We start from the raw sequence: 16,670 nt of genomic DNA on the forward strand, positions 1-16,670 counted from the left end.
TGGGAGGGAGAGTCAGGGACGAAGAGACGTAAAACTAAAAATTAAATCAAAAGATACGTTTGGATCACAAAGAAGGAGCACTCAAAGTCAAGTCAAGTTTGCAAAAACTCTCTGAAGACAAGTATTTTTGCTAAGTTGAGAAGAAGATGAAGGAAGATAGTCCACTGTTAACAGATGGTACAATGCTGACGGGTGACAAAAAGAAAACAAGACCAATCAACTCCCATTTAGCTTCCATCTTCTCCAACCAGGAGACTGATCTTCAAAGTGGCAAAAGTAGAGCAAACATGGTTAGGAGGAAATTGAAACCAAGATAGGTGAAGAGATAGTGTGAAAATATAAAGCCTTTTTAATCCTCCAGTCTCAGAAAAATTACATCTCAGAGGAGTGAGAGAACTAGAGATTTGATTACAAAACCACCACAGTCTTTGAGAAGAATGGAAGTAATTGGAAGAGGGGAAAAAAGCTATTTTTTCTTTCAATTATTTATATTTTGTTTTTGCTTCATTAAAATAATACCTGTAGGAAATGGAAAATTTAGAATGTACAGAAAAGTATTAGGAAGGTGAAAACAATTCAGCTATAATTTTACTTTTCAGAGTTAACAATGGTCAGCACTTAGGCATATCACCTTCTTAAAATTGAATATACATTTTTGCTAGATGTGATAACATAGACTAAACAATTACTCATCAGACTTTCTTGAATTTAGTATTGAATCTAAGCATTTTCCATTGTAATGATGACCCTTCAAAAAATTTCCTAAATAACTATATAATATCACATCCTATATATGTACTATAATTTATTTAGCCCTTCTCTTCCTCATTGATATTTGTTTCCAAGTTTGCAATGTTACACATAAAGCGTGATGAACATTTTTACATGTAAATATTTGTCACTTTTTCAGATTTGTATTCATTCCTTAATTATAATTATAGGATAAAATGACCATTTAAAATATCTTCATGTGCTTTTTCAACTGCTTTCCAGAGTTACACTCAATGTATGTGTAAAAAATTGTCTGTCCAGGGAACTCTCAAGATGAATTGAGTGTCGCAGTTACTGAGGATTTTGCAACTTGAGGGAGAAAATGATATTTCATTATTGTTTTGATTTGCATTCCTTTGAATCTTAGTGAAATAGAAGAGTTTGAATGTGTTAGCCATTTCTATTTCCTCTAGTATTACTCTTTGTATGGAAAAATTATCTTTTTCTTTTGCAAATATTTCCATATAATGTTTGAAAATTATATTCTCCATTTTAGGGAAGAAAGTGTTAAAGATGTAAAATGGCCATTCATTATTGATTGGTCATTGGACTATTAATGATTTTTTGATATGGATATTTTGTCTGATAGCAATAATTGAATCTTTGTTTCTTTTTGTCTCTGATTTTCTTGTATGTCCCTGGTTTATCTTTTCATAGCCATCCTTTGACATACTGTTGTAAGCAGCACAGAGACCATTGTTTAGCCATTACATTTATAAACATTACTGAAATGATTAGTCTTTTATCTCTTATTTTGCTTTGTGCCTTCTGTTCTGATATACTTTAGTACACTTGCTTTTGCTTTTGTTTATATTTTTATTTGTTGCTTCAGTTTTAATTTTTGTTTTATTCTCAATAGTTTTTAAATGTTATTAATTTTACTAGTTATAACATTTTTCATATATTTTTAAATGTATATTTCTCTATTTTCCAAGGGCATGAAGAAATTATGACTATTGAGTCATTTTTTTGGTACAGAAATTTATCACTCCTATGCTATTCCTTTCCTACCTACTTCTTAGTTTTGGGTTTTTAAACAAACATTATGGGCCTGGCTTATTTTTATATATTGTTAAGCTGTTTAAATCATTTTCAATAAAAAGTTTGTATTTTGTATTCAATTATGTAATCATCCTGCCTTAGTTATTTATACTTCATCCAATTAGAGTGTTGCAAATCTCACAATCAAGCCTGTTATGTTACCAGATTACTGTTCTTAAGTTCTTAAAGTGGCTGAAGAATGTACTCCCTGAAAAAATACATCATGTTTTATGGGACTTTTCATAGCTAAGAAAATTCTTCTGACATCTTTACATTTGATCTTAGATGGGTATATGAAACTTGAGTCCATACCATATATCCTAAAAAAAAAAAAAAAAAAAAAAAAATCAATACCAGGCTTTTCTCTATCTTGAGTTATTCAATTAAGCATGTCTTAAAATTACAAGGAAAGTAAAACAAGTGGTATATTTTCAGAGTCCTTAAATACATAGCTGTTCTCTTAATTTCAAATGAGTTTGGCCATCATGCTAGACATAGAATTCTTAGGTCATATTTTTTTTCCTTCTAAAACTTCTGCAGATATTGTTTTCCAGAGTGTAATACTGTAAAATTAAAAATCTGAAGCTAGTGTAAATTTTTGTCCCCTTGTTTTTTATTTTATTTTTTTTACAACTTTATTACATGTTTAAAAAGCTCTAAAATTTCTATGTTGTTTTCTTCAGAACACTGCAAGAGCTTCTTAAGTTTATTATCATTGTGATTTTATGTGTCAATTTTGCTAGGCTATGGTTGCCAGTTACTTGTTCAAACACTAGTCTAAATATTACTGTGAAGACATTTTGTAGATGTTATTAACATCTGTCATCAACCCGTTTTAAGTAACAGAGATTACCCTCCATAATGTGGATGGGCTGTATCCATTCAGTTGAAGGCTTTAAGAGTAAAAACTGAGGTTTCCCAGAGAAGAAATTCTGCCTCAAGACTACAATATCCACTTCTGTCTGAGTTTTCCGTCTTCCAGCCTGCCCTACAGACCTTGGAATCAGGCCTGCAGCCTCAACTCTTGCGGAAGTTTCTAGCCTGTTGGCCTGCCCCCACAGTCATGTGCACCTATTCCTTGAAAACGTCTCTATATCCTATCGGTTCTGTTTTTCTCTTTTCCTGGAGATACCTAATTGATACAATCACCAGTTCAATTTTTTGAATTTCATTCCTGCTTTTTACTTTTTTCCAATGTTTTATTTAATTTTTCTATTTTGGGTCGTTCCCTTTTAGAACCTATTACTTCATCCTATCTTTTTCCTCTCCTATGGACTTGTGGAGGATGTGACGACATCCCCAGATAATTTGTTTAAGCCAATATTAGTGATTTTATTTCCTATTTTAGTCATTAGTGAGGAACATGCATATGACCCCATTATGATCATGGGATGTGAGGGAAGTCTGCTGGGTGCTTTTGAAAAATGCTTTCCTTTCCTAAGAAAGAGACTTAGAGTCATCCCTTTTCATCATGTGTGCACTAATATGTGTGGATGTGACAGGTGGAATTGCTGCAGCCATCTTGAGCCCATGAGGTAAGCCAGCCTTAAAACAAAGAACCACAGAATGAGGACGGAAGAACATGGAGGCTCTGATGACAATTTGACCTCTATAATTAGCTTATACTAGAATCCACTCTGCTTCCATACTTCTAGTTATGTAAGAAGATAATGTGCTTATTGTTTAAGTCAACCCACTTCATAATTATTTGCAGCTCAAAAGACATATTAATGAATACTAGCCACTGTTTCTACTTCACAGAGGCCATGTTCTTGGACTTTCCTTAGTGGAGTAAGGCAAACGTCTGCTAACATTTTCATATTGATCTTAGAGAAAATTATTTTCAGAAGTATGTTCTTTCTTTGAATCTTCAGGATAATTTTTCTTTACCTTTATGCAGAAAATCTTTTCACAAACCCTTTGTCAAACTATTTAATATTGCTCTGTTTACTCATCCTTAGGTTCTCTATACTGAAGTGTGTTTTCCAAAAGACAGAGTGCATGAATTACCTTTATCCAGAAACTTAGGCTATTGTGTATTAGTGAATTCTTGCTTTTAGATCTAGCCTTGTGTGTGATAATGTGCTCAAAATGTGATAATGTGCTCAGCATGCGATAATGTGTTCAGCTGCCTCTGTGAGATATCTATAATATCTATAGATATCTATAATATCTATAATCTATATATACTATACTATCTTTAATCTATCTACCCATATCTATATCTATACCTATATCTATCGATCATCTATCTGATGTAGTATAATATGTCCACTAAGAAAAGTAATTTTTCTCTAATTTCAGCTTATTTAACAATGGTTAAGAGTCAGATAGACTGTACAGTAGAACTTTTTGTACAAGGAAAGAACATTAAAAACAATCTACCTTATACATTGAATAATAGGTGAGCCTTCTTATTGCTCACCAGCAAACAAGACTTTCCTGTGGTAATTGTATAATACAGGATATAATGTAACACTTTTGTTCCTTCCTCTATTCTTGATCATGCTGCATACTGGGAATTATAACTTCGGATTGAAACTAGAAAATCAGATGGGCTGGGAAAAATGGAAGATCATTCCCATGGAATTTCAAGAACTAGACCAGATTAATGCCGTTTTCAATTTTAATTTAATTCTGAAGGAGCAAAATCATGGAAAAAATAGGTTTTAATATATAAATATGTGAAATAGAAATAAAATATGGTAAGAAATCATTTAATTTAAAAGCATATTTCTTAGAATGATTGTTTTAATAAAATATATCACCCAAATCAATTGAAGACTAGATTATGTATCTGTTAGGTTTTACAAGAAAATAGGGAAAGAATAACAAATATCTGGTATGAATATACTGGGTTTCTGTATATCATCACAAAATGTTTATCATTTAGTCTGCCTAATCATACATCATATATCATTCCAAATTTGTCTTCAATTTTTACAATAATGTGGTTTTAAATGTTGATGTTCATTTAAAAAGAAACTTTGAGTAGAATTGTCCTGTTTGCATGTTTTGGGTATCAGGATCTGATTAATTATCTTCATTAGAAGTTCTTGTGCATCAGGGTTTGGGTGGCTGCCAGATTTTCTAGTCAACATAATCCTTAGTTTAGATCACAGGCAGCTGTCTGTGATTCTGGTACAGGGAGTTGAATTTGCATGTGTCTAGTCCTGCAATGTGTTTCTCAATAAATGCTCATTAACTATAAAGAGTCATTGGAAACTCACCTCAGATGATAGCTTATGGTTTCTTCTTCTTTTTAGTTGCAGTTTTTGTCTTTTAATAAATCTCTGTAAGTATTTTAAATGAAAGTTGTAAGAGGGCATAACTGACACCAGGGTTTGGCCTCTGTATTAATTATAATTGCTCTATTTTAAAAGGAAAATATATAGACCAATATAATTGAGAATATTTCTTTCAGCATTATATTATCTAATAAAATTACCAAACAGCTTTTTCAAATAGAAGCGTGAACCCCAAAGCATGAACATATGTTCCCCTGGGTATATACCATACCTAACTAGTCTCAATTTCTTTATGGTGAAGTTGACTCTACCAATATGACGGGAATGCTACAAACCAATGTCATCAAATGTCTTCCTCAGTGTCCTCAGGTTTATGGGAAGCCATGTCTTAGAAAGGGCTTAATAGGAATGGGTTGATGAGGATAGTTTACCCCATCTTTCCACCTTTCAACCAAAGCAGGTTCCACTTAAGTTGGTTATCAACTTGAAAGTAGGTATAAAGAACATGCTATTTAAGTTTGCAGGTAATTAGAAACTGGGTTAATTAGGTAACATTAGTGTGACAATCAAGATTTAAAATTATTTCAACAGACTGAAAACTAACAACTTTAAATTTACCACAGATACATTTCAGACCTGCCCTTGCATCTTAAAATTAATTTTCTCAGTTGACAAATAGATGAAGTGCAATTTAAGTAAGTCATTTGAAGACCGTAATGTTTTCATGAACAATAAACTCAACATGAGCCAAACTGTTCTAAAAAAATAAATGTAATTTTTTTGCCCTATCATTTTTTTGCAGTTGTAGGTTTCCAGAAAAAGCATGCACAAAATACAAAGTTCCCATATACTACACTATTATTAACACCTTGCATTAGTGTGGTATATTTGTTACAATGAAGAAAAAACATTTTTATAATTGTGTTAGTAACTATAGTTCATGGTTTATATTAGGGTTCACTGTTTGTGTTGTATGGTTCTATGTTTTTGTTTTGTTTTGTTTTGTTTTTACATTTTTATTCCAGTAACGTATGTATGATCTACAATTTCACCTTTTAACCACATTCAAATATATAATCCAGTGCTGTTGATTACATTCACAATGTTGTGTTACGATCACCACCCTCCATTACCAAACTTTGCATTATATGTAGAACTTACAACATTCTAACTGATGTGCACAGTGGCCATTCTCCATCTGGAGAGTATATTTGATTTAGGCATGACTAAATTAAAGTGTCTAGCAAGAAAAGTGAAGAAATTGTTGGATAAGAAAGCTATGTTACATGAGAAGGTGCTGAAGAGGCTGAGTGTGTTGGGTCTAGAGAAAGAAGACACAGGAAAACATCAAGCTGGCTTCAAACAACCTGAAGGCTTGCCACATGAAATAATGCTTCTCTACATTTCCAAAGGGCACAACTAGAACCAATGGGTAAAAATCACAGAGGACAAGATTTGGTTCAGTACAAGAAATGAAATTGTAATTATCACCATCCTTGAAAAGAACAATCTGCCTCACAAAGCAGATTTAAAGATCTTTGTAAATTTTTAAGCAGACGCATTAGGTAAAAAATTAAATTACAAAACCCCATAGCATTTTCATTGGACCTTAAATGTCTGTGATTCCATACATGGAGAAATGTGAGAGAAGACTTCAACTTTTCTGATAGCACTTTACCCACATGTGAACATGAGAGACCATCATGATTCATGACTTAGGACATGGGAAGGCTCAGAGAGAGAATAAACCCATGTTCGTTAGTTATCACTTTAGATTCTTTTAAGTGAAAATAAGGTATTCTAAACCATATGACATTAAAAGAAAAATATTTTGATTAACGTTTGCTGAGTAAGTCAAGACCTTGCTTGCCATGTATTCATTTTTGTTTTATTGAAAGATGATCCTCACAATATTAGACATTTTAATAGAGTAAGAACTTCATCTTCAACTTCAACTTCATCACTCTATGTTTTCATGTCAGCTGACTTTCTTTGTTCTTATGTATTTTTAAGTACTCACCATCATAGAGCACATTTTTTACATATATTATTAAAATCATTAGCATTTCCATTATATCATAGTATTCACAATATGCATCAACTGTTTAATGTTGCATAATTTATGAATGAATCTCTTGGGTTTGGGGGTTGCTTTTTTTTTGGCTACTAAACATAATGTTAAATAAGCATCTTGATGTACTCAAAAATTATCTTGGCTATTATCAACATTTACACTTCCAGAAAAAACTTTAGAATGAATTTGTGATGTTCAAAATAGTGCTGTTGTAATTTGGTCTGGAATTGCATTAAATTTATATGGTAATTTGGGGTAAATAATATCTTTACACTATTGAGTATTTCTATTAAGGAACAACATATTTGTCTTAACTGAGGTCTTTCCTAACTGTCTTTCAGTATTACCTTACAAGTTGTTCATTTGGGTCATAAATATTTCTTAAGTTTAATAGTTACAGTTTTGATGCTATTGTGAAGGATGTAATTTTTAATGCAAATTTCTATTTTTTCTTTGCTGAAGTACAAACATAAATATCTTCATGATTCAAGAAGGTAGCATAAATGATCTTATCCTCCTTAATCTGTTAATATTGTAAATTATATCACTATATTTCCTACTGTTTGTTGTCCTTCCATCCCTGAAATAAAAATCAAGGTTGCTTATATTGGATTATTTTCAACATTAAATCACTCAGTATTTATTTATAATATTTTATTTTAAATTTTACCCCTTCACTCATGTGTGAGGTTGCTTTAAGTTTTTCCAGTCCTGCCTTTGTGTCAAGGTTGGGTTAGCCTTTTTCCTGTTTAACTTTTCCTATGTTGATCATGTTTTCTATTGCCTTTATTTATTTATTTGAATGATAGGCAGGTCTATCTTATTTTTATATTATTACAATGACAATTTTTCTTACATTTGTAAAACTATATTTAAAATGTTTCCTCTCAAGTGCAAAAGGAATCATGTATAACCTCTTATCTTCTTACAAAACATAGTTTTCCCTGTCCATCCTCCCACATTGTGTTAAAGTCATGTAGGATTCAAACTCCCCATTGATAGTAACTTCACTGTCTATTTTGTTTCACATATTTCACATGTTTCTAGGAGTTCCTTCTTAACAATGATTTTAAATTTCACAGGCACATTATCAACAGCTATCTAAATTTAATTAGAAATTTTACTGGCTATTTCTCTCACCACTGCTTTTTATATCCCAGATCTTCCCCTTGGGTTCATATTTTGTTTTACTGGGGAATTACCTTCTTTTTTTTTTTTTTTTTTTCAGAAAGTGCCGGTATAGCATAATATGTTTTTTTGTAGTCATACTTTGGTATAGAATTCTACTTAAAAATACTTTTTTTTTTTAATTCAGTTTTATTGAAATATATTCACAAACCATACAGTCATCCATGGTATACAATCAACTGTTCACAGTATGATCATATAGTTATGCGTTCATCACCACAATCTATTTCTGAACATTTTCCTTACATCAGAAAGAATCAGAATACGAATAAAAAATAAAAGTGAAAAGAGAATACCCAAACCATCCCCCCATCCCACCCTATTTGTCATTTAGTTTTTACTCCCATTTTTCTACTGATTTTTTTTCAATTTTTTAACTTTGTTTATCAAAAAATTAAAAACAAACAGGCAAACAACAACCAAAAAAACCCCACAACATTTCAAACAAAGCAATGGATTAAGGAAAACAAATAACCTAAAATAACTACTTTGCTTCCAATATGTTCCTACCATACCCCAAGAAAATTAATAAACCATGTCCAAACAGAGGAGTAAGAAAAACAAATAATCTAAAATAACTACATTGCTTCCAACATGTTCCTACCATACCCCAAGAAAATTAACAACCCCTAAGAAAACAAAGGAATAAGAGAAAAAAAAAACCTAAAATAACTCTATTGCTTCCAACATGATCTTACTATATCCAAGAAAGTTTACAAACCATAATCATTCCTGAGCATTCCCATAACATTGAGATTACCCTCCATAGTTTATCTGTTCTTATTAGATTATCATTCCCCCTCCACTAATTGGTATCTCTAGGTCCCCTACATTCTACAGTATAAAACATTGTACATTTTTCACAGAATTCACATTAGTGGTAACATACAATATCTCTCTTTTTGTGCCTGGCTTATTTTGCTCAGCATTATGTCTTTTTTTTTTTTTTTTTTTTTTTTAATCTTCATTTTATTGAGATATATTCATATACCACGCAGTCATACAAAACAAATCGTACTTTCGATTGTTCACAGTACCATTACATAGTTGTACATTCATCACCCAAATCAATCCCTGACAACTTCATTAGCACACACACAAGAATAACAAGAATAATAATTAGAGTGAAAAAGAGCAATTGAAGTAAAAAAGAACACTGGGTACCTTTGTCTGTTTGTTTCCTTCCCCTATTTTTCTACTCATCCATCCATAAACTAGACAAAGTGGAGTGTGGTCCTTATGGCTTTCCCAATCCCCTTGTCACCCCTCATAAGCTACATTTTTATCCAACTGTCTTCGAGATTCATGGGTTCTGGGTTGTAGTTTGATAGTTTCAGGTATCCACCACCAGCTACCCCAATTCTTTAGAACCTAAAAAGGGTTGTCTAAAGTGTGCGTAAGAGTGCCCACCAGAGTGTCCTCTCAGCTTCTTTTGGATTCTCTCTGCCACTGAAGCTTATTTCATTTCCTTTCACATCCCCCTTTTGGTCAAGATGTTCTCCGTCCCACGATGCCAGGTCTACATTCCTCCCCGGGAGTTATATTCCACGTTGCCAGGGAGATTCACTCCCCTGGGTGTCTGATCAAAAATACTTTTATTAAATTGTAGACATTGCTCCAAAATCTTTGAGTACACAATTTAACAAATAAGAATTTATTTGTAGGGATCTTCCTTCTCTTATATTTTCTTTGTATTTTGGTATTCACAGTTATTACCAAGATTTATTTAATCCTCATCATTTTTTCTCTTTCAAAATTTTCTCTTTCAGTATTTGATTGGCTCTTCCAATCTGAAGAAAGACTTGACTTTCTTCATCCTATAAAATTTTTCTTCTGATATACTATGTTTCCTTCCCTGCATATTTTCTTATAGAACGTCTGTTAAACTGATATTAGACGTTTTTTTAGATCTATCCTATTTGTCTCTTTTCTTTCATAATATTTATCAATTTCTATTATTATACTTATATATGATACATTACCTTCCAGATTAATAATTTAGGTCTCAACCATGTATCCTTTGCTAGTCAAAATTCTTACTGATTTCTTTAAATGACAATATGCTTTTGATTTCCTAAAATTATTTCTATTCTCCTATTCTCTGTTATTTTCCTAGAGCCCTATTGTTGCTTTATGGAGTTCACATTCCCATAAAACACTCAGAGAATAGGAAATTTTAAGATTTTGTTTTATTTCCTGCATTAACACTTTCTTTAGAGATTAATTCTTTTGTTTGTTCACATTATTGGCATTATTACTTCTTTTCCTCAAACTTCAAGTGATTTTTGTCTATCTCTTCATATTTACTTATGAGGGTTTAGAATTAATCAGTTTTAGGAGCTTGAGTTTCCTCAGCCCTTCTGAAAAATTGCTTTTTCCCTGTCAGTGAATATAACTTAAAATCAGATGACCCCTGTGATGGGAAGGAGAATAGAGTATACAGACGGGTGAGATTCCTTCCTTGCACCAGGGCGCTTAGTTGACATGAGCTCTAGAAGCCAGGAATTACCAATCCTGCTTCTTTCTCCACCCCTAATGCCCACGCTGGAAATGCACTGCTGCAACTTCTCTATTTTTTTTTGGAGATCTATATTTTCTAGCTATAATCTGGAGGCAAAAACCTTGCCTACAAATCAACATCATTTATGGTCATATATCTTATTCCATCAAAAAGTTTTGCTGTAGTGTGGGAAAATGTAAATCTTTTTCATGATTTGTATCAATGTGAAATAAAATTTAATTCTGACTTCCAAAAAAACAAAAAACAAAAAACAAAAAACCTTATCTAGCCCCTCTGTACAGAATGTGTGGTGAACCAGAAATATCTTTCAGTGATCTTTCTAGGAAAAATAGCACTCACTTTTTCAGTGGTGTCTTTCAACTACTACAGCTTCCCCCAACATCAATTGTAACAGATCTGTTTTTCTTTTCTAATTTTTTTCAGAGTTTCTGATAGACTGATGGCATCCTTCCCCATTGTTCAGGATTGCTATGGATTTCTTAGGTCACACCAATGAGATTCAAAAACACGAGTTAAAATCCCCCATGTCGAAACTGAAGTCTCCATTAAAATTTTATCTTCACTCTGAAAATTTCACCAATGGTCTGAGCAATAATTGCTTATAATTTTCCTTGGACTCCTATGACAGTTTTTATATAACTCTATTCTAATTCAATCACATTGCATTGTATTTATGTATGATTTTTTCCCCTAATTAACTATAAACTATTTGAGGACACCAATAATCTTCTTCATGTTTGCATTTCAAAGCCTAACACAGCGGCTGGTGTCAAATAGGTGTGTAATTATTTGACAAACAGATGAAAAGATTGGTATTTCAAAAGGAAAAGTGCTAACAGGATATGACCATGTATTTGTTTTGAGATCCTGAGGCTACTGCAGAGAGCGGAATTCAATTTTCATACAGTCAGTCCTTTTGATTTTAAATATTTATGGAACCCAAATGTCAGCTACAGTTACCAGGTATTTATAGAACCAAGGTTGAGTATCTCAAATTCTTTGCCTATAGATGCCTTGAGGAAAGACCAGTATTCCACCAAAGATTTCTTCAAATTTCTAGTGAGCTTTTTCAGTTTTTTGGGCTGCTCAAAGCAATACCATGACATGGTTTTGGCTTAAACAATTGGAATTTTTTTAAAATGCAATTTTATTGAGATATATTCATATACCAGAAAATCATCCAAAGTATACAATCAATGGTTCATAGTATCATCATATAGTTGTGCATTCATCAACACAATCAATTTTTGAACATTTGCATTACTACAAAAAAAATAAGAATAAAAATAAAAATGAACACACAAAACATCCCATACCCCTTATTAGCCTCTTATTATTTATTTATTTATTGTCTTTATTTTCTTACTCATCTGTCCATACACTGGATAAAGGGAGTATTAGTTGCAAGGTTTTCAAAGTTACATAGACACACCATAGAAGCTATTATAGCTACACAATCAACTCCAAGAATTAAGGCTACTGGATTATAGTTGAATAGTTCCAGATAGTTCCTTCTAGCTATTCTAATACACTAAAAGCTAAAAAGGCTTATCTATTATGCAAAAGAATAAACTCCAGCCCTCTTGACTCTATTTTAAATCCCTCAGCCACTGAAACTTTATTTTGTTTCATTTCTCCTTCCCCTTTTGGTCCAAGAAGGCTTTCTCAATCCCAGGATGCCAAGGCCAGGCTAATCCCCAGGAGTAATGTCCCACGTAGGAGGGAGGGCAGTGAGTTTACCTGCAGAGTTGGCTTAGAGAGAGAGGCCACATCTGAGTAATAAAAGAGGTTTTCTGGGGTGACCCTTAGGCATAATTATAAGTAGGCTTAGCTTTTCCTTTGCAGGAATAAGACCAAGATCAAGGGGTTGGCCTATTGAATTGGTAGCACTCAATGCTTGTGAGAGTATCAGGAATTGCTGAGGTGGGGAAGTATAATATTTCCACATTTTTCCCCAGTCCCTCAAGGGGGCTTTGCAAATTCTTTTTTATTCTCTGTCCATATTATTCTGGGATATATTGGGACATCACAATAACTTGTATAGATCAACAAGATCTCACTCCTTTTTCAAGGTTTGATATAATTATGCTGCTTGAATAAACTAACCATACAAGTTGAATTAGATAGTGAGCTACAGAAAATATAAATTTTGCATCAAATAAACATCTCTTCCTTGGTCTCACACAGAAATTGAAGTATTAAAACACAGTCAATATCATCCTTTACCCTTTAGTCTGATTTGCCTTAGTACTAACCAGATCAGCTTCATTCACATCTCTTAATGAAGTCTGATCTCTTTTTCAACCTTTTTTAAACAGTTACTGTATGGGATAATGCTGACTTTTATAGCTGCAGAACTCTAGCTCTGAGTATCAGGTGTCACACAGATACCCAAAGTTCCAGGGAATGACTGGATTAGTCACAAAGAGTTCAGCATCTCAGAATTTAGAAATAAACCATAACAGCTCAGGAACAGATGGGACTGCTCTAACAGCTTACAATGTAGGTACCTTTACAAAAATACTTTTCTCAGAATTTGCATATATTTAGTCCATATTAGTGAGGCATTGTAATATTTGTCTTTTTGTTTCTGTCTTACTTCACTCAACATACTATCCTCAAAGTTCATTTACCTATTTGCATGCCTCACAACTTCATTCCTTCTTGCAGCCACTCAATTTTCCATTATATGTACATACCACAGTTCATCCTTCTGTTCATCAGTCACTATACCCTTAGGCCACCTCCATCCTTCACATATCATGAATACTGCTGCCATAAACACAAGTGTGCAAATGTCCATTCATTCATATCCCTGATTTCAGTTCTTCCAAGTGCTAAAAATGGGCTTGCAGGATCATATGGTAACCCTGTACTTGGCCTCCTGTGGAAACACCACGCTGCCTTCCAGATGGGCTGCACCATTCTACTTTCCTACCAACAGTGAATAGGTGCATCCCTCTCTCCACATTTTCTACAGCAGTTGTATTTTATTAGACAGTTTTAGTCATACACCACACAGCCCATCCTAAGTAAACAAATCAATGGATTCTGGTACAATCACATAGTTATATACTCACGACCACAATCTATAGGAAGACATTTCCATATCTTCTGCAAAGAAAGAAAAATAAAATAAAAAGGAAAAGCACCAACAACATTAAGAATCCCAAACCCCTCCCTTATATCCCCTTCTTATTGACATTTAGCTTTGGTATATTGCCTTTGTTACATTTCATGGAAGTATATTACAATGTTACTGTTAACTATAGATGCTAATTTGCATTGATTGTATTTTTCCATATGCCATCACATTTTCAACCCCTTGCAATGCTGACATTCATTTCTTCTCCTTCATGTAAAATCATTCTTATATTTGTACATTTAATAATCATCATTGTCCACTCTAGGTTTTGCTAGGTTATACAGTTCCAGACCTTATTTTCTATCTTTCTGTCTGGTGCCAAACATGCCCCTAGCTTTCCTCTTTCAACCATACTGACACTCAGCTTTGCTCATTGTACTTAGAATATTGTGCTACCATCAGATAGTATTGTGCTATCCATGTCTGGATCTTTATAATCAATCCTATTGAACATTCTTTACTCCTTCAGCATCAAATGCCAATCTCTACCCTCTTTCTATCTCCTGATAACCTGTGTTCTCAACTTTAACCATCAAAATTCACTCATTAATATTAGTTCATATTAGTGAGACCATACAATATTTGTCCTTTTGTTTCTGACTAATTTCACTCAACATAGTGTCCTTAATGTTCATCCACATTGTTATATGCTTCATAACTTTATTCTGTCTTACAGCTGCATAATATTCTGTCATACATATATACCACAGTTTGTTTAGCCACTCATCCACTGATGAACACTTGGCTGTTTACATCTCTTGGCAATCATGAATAATGCAGCTATAAATATCAGTGTGCAAATATCCACTTGTGTTCTTGCCTTCAGTTTTTCTGAATAAATACCTAGCAATGGGATTGATGGATCATATGACAATTCTATACTTAGCTTCCTAAGGAACAACCACACTGCCTTCCAGAGTGGTTGCACCATTCAACATTCCCACCAACAGTGAATAAGTGTGCCTTGTTCTCCACATCCTCTCCAGCACTTGTAGTTTTCTTTATTTTTGTTTTTGTTTTGTATTGTTGTTTTGTTTATAATGGCCATTCTAGTAGGTGTGAGATGATATCTCATTGTGGTTTTGATTTTCCTTTACCTAATAGTCAGTGAAGTTAAGCATCTTTTCATATGTTTTTGAGCCATTTGTATTTCCTCTTCAGAAAAGTGTCTTTTCATATCTTTTGTCCATTTTTAAATTGGTTTGTCTTTTTGCTGTTGAGTTGTAGGATCTCAATATATTCTGGATATTAAAACCTTTTTAATTTTTAATTTTCTAACAAAGTTCTTTGATGCCCCAAAGTCTTCAATTTTGAGGAGATTCCATTTGTCTATTTCTTTTTTCATTGCTTGTGCTATGGGTGTAAGGTCTAGGAAACCACCTCCTATCACAAGATCTTTAAGCTATTTCCCTACATTTTTTTCTAAAAATTTTATGTTCTTAGCACTAATGTTTAGGTCTTTGATCCATTTTGAGTTAATTTTTGTATAAAGTGTGACACAGGGGTCCTCTTTTATTCTTTTGGATTTGGATATTCAGTTATCCAAGCACTATTTGTTGAAGAGGCTGCTCTGTCCCAGTTGAGTTGACTTGACTGCCTTATCAAAGATCAATTGTACAGGGGGTTTCTTCTCCCATTCCTGCCACCACCCTATTCAGATTTAAACTTGAGGCTCTTGCCCATCTGGCTAGCATCACTTTCACCAATGGCTCTCAGTGATGCTGACATGCAAAAGCAGATTAAAAACATGTTAGCTTTCATTGAACAAGAAGCTAATGAGAAAGCAGAAGAAAGAAACAGATGCAAAGGCAGAAGAGTTTAACATTGAGAAAAGTCATCTTGTGCAAACCCAAAGACTGAAGATTATGGAATACTATGAGAACAAAGAAAAGCAGACTGAGCAGCAAAAAATGATTCAGATGCCCAATTTGGCTCAAAGTCCTCAGAGCCAGAGATGATCTTATCACAGACCTACTAACTGAAGGAAAGCAGAGACCCAGCAAGGTGGGAAAAGATACAACCAGGTACCAAGTGCTGCTGGTCCTCCAGGGTTTGTACCAGTTGTTGGAGCCCCAAATGATTATTCATTGCAGGAAACAGGATTTCCCTCTGGTAAAGGTGGCAGTGCAAAAAGGAATTCCTATATACAAAATTGCCACCAAAAAAGGCGCTGATGTCTAAATTGATCAGGAAGCCTACCTACCTGAGGATATAGCTGCTGGTATTGTGATCTATAGTGGAGATTGTAAAATAAAGGTTTCTAACACCCTAGAAAGTCAGCTAGATCTCATATCCTAGCAGATGATGCCAGAAGTTTTGTGCAAATGCCAACAGGAAGTTTTTGGACTAAGCCTCTGGGAGATGAAATTCATTCTACTCTTCTGCTGCTATAATATGGAAGTTTCTGATATTTGAAGAACCACTATTATCTATGTAACCTCCTCATTGCTGTTCTAATATTGTTCTGTACTTATCAGTTGAATGCCCTTCTGTAGCTAATGCCCTTTGCCTAATTGTTAATAGTGAGAGAAAGTGTCTCATAAAATGATCAGGAGCTTATCTCTAGCTCATTTAGAAGTCATACAACTCTCAGTTGGTTCTGCAGTTGAAGGGGAAGGGATTGGATGATGGTTGCCTGAACTTCCTTGAGTCTTCTGCTCTTCTCCAGCTCTTGAAGTCTAA

The 16,670-nt window shown here is 33.6% G+C and overlaps 1 pseudogene; it reads left to right on the forward strand.

Annotated features, from left to right (window-relative positions):
* Positions 1-15,693: 15,693 nt before the first annotated feature.
* LOC119526036 lies at positions 15,694-16,338 on the forward strand (annotated as a pseudogene).
* The last annotated feature ends 332 nt before the right edge of the window (positions 16,339-16,670 follow it).

Source organism: Choloepus didactylus, chromosome 1, assembly GCF_015220235.1.
Source record: "Choloepus didactylus isolate mChoDid1 chromosome 1, mChoDid1.pri, whole genome shotgun sequence".
NCBI lineage: Eukaryota > Metazoa > Chordata > Mammalia > Pilosa > Megalonychidae > Choloepus > Choloepus didactylus.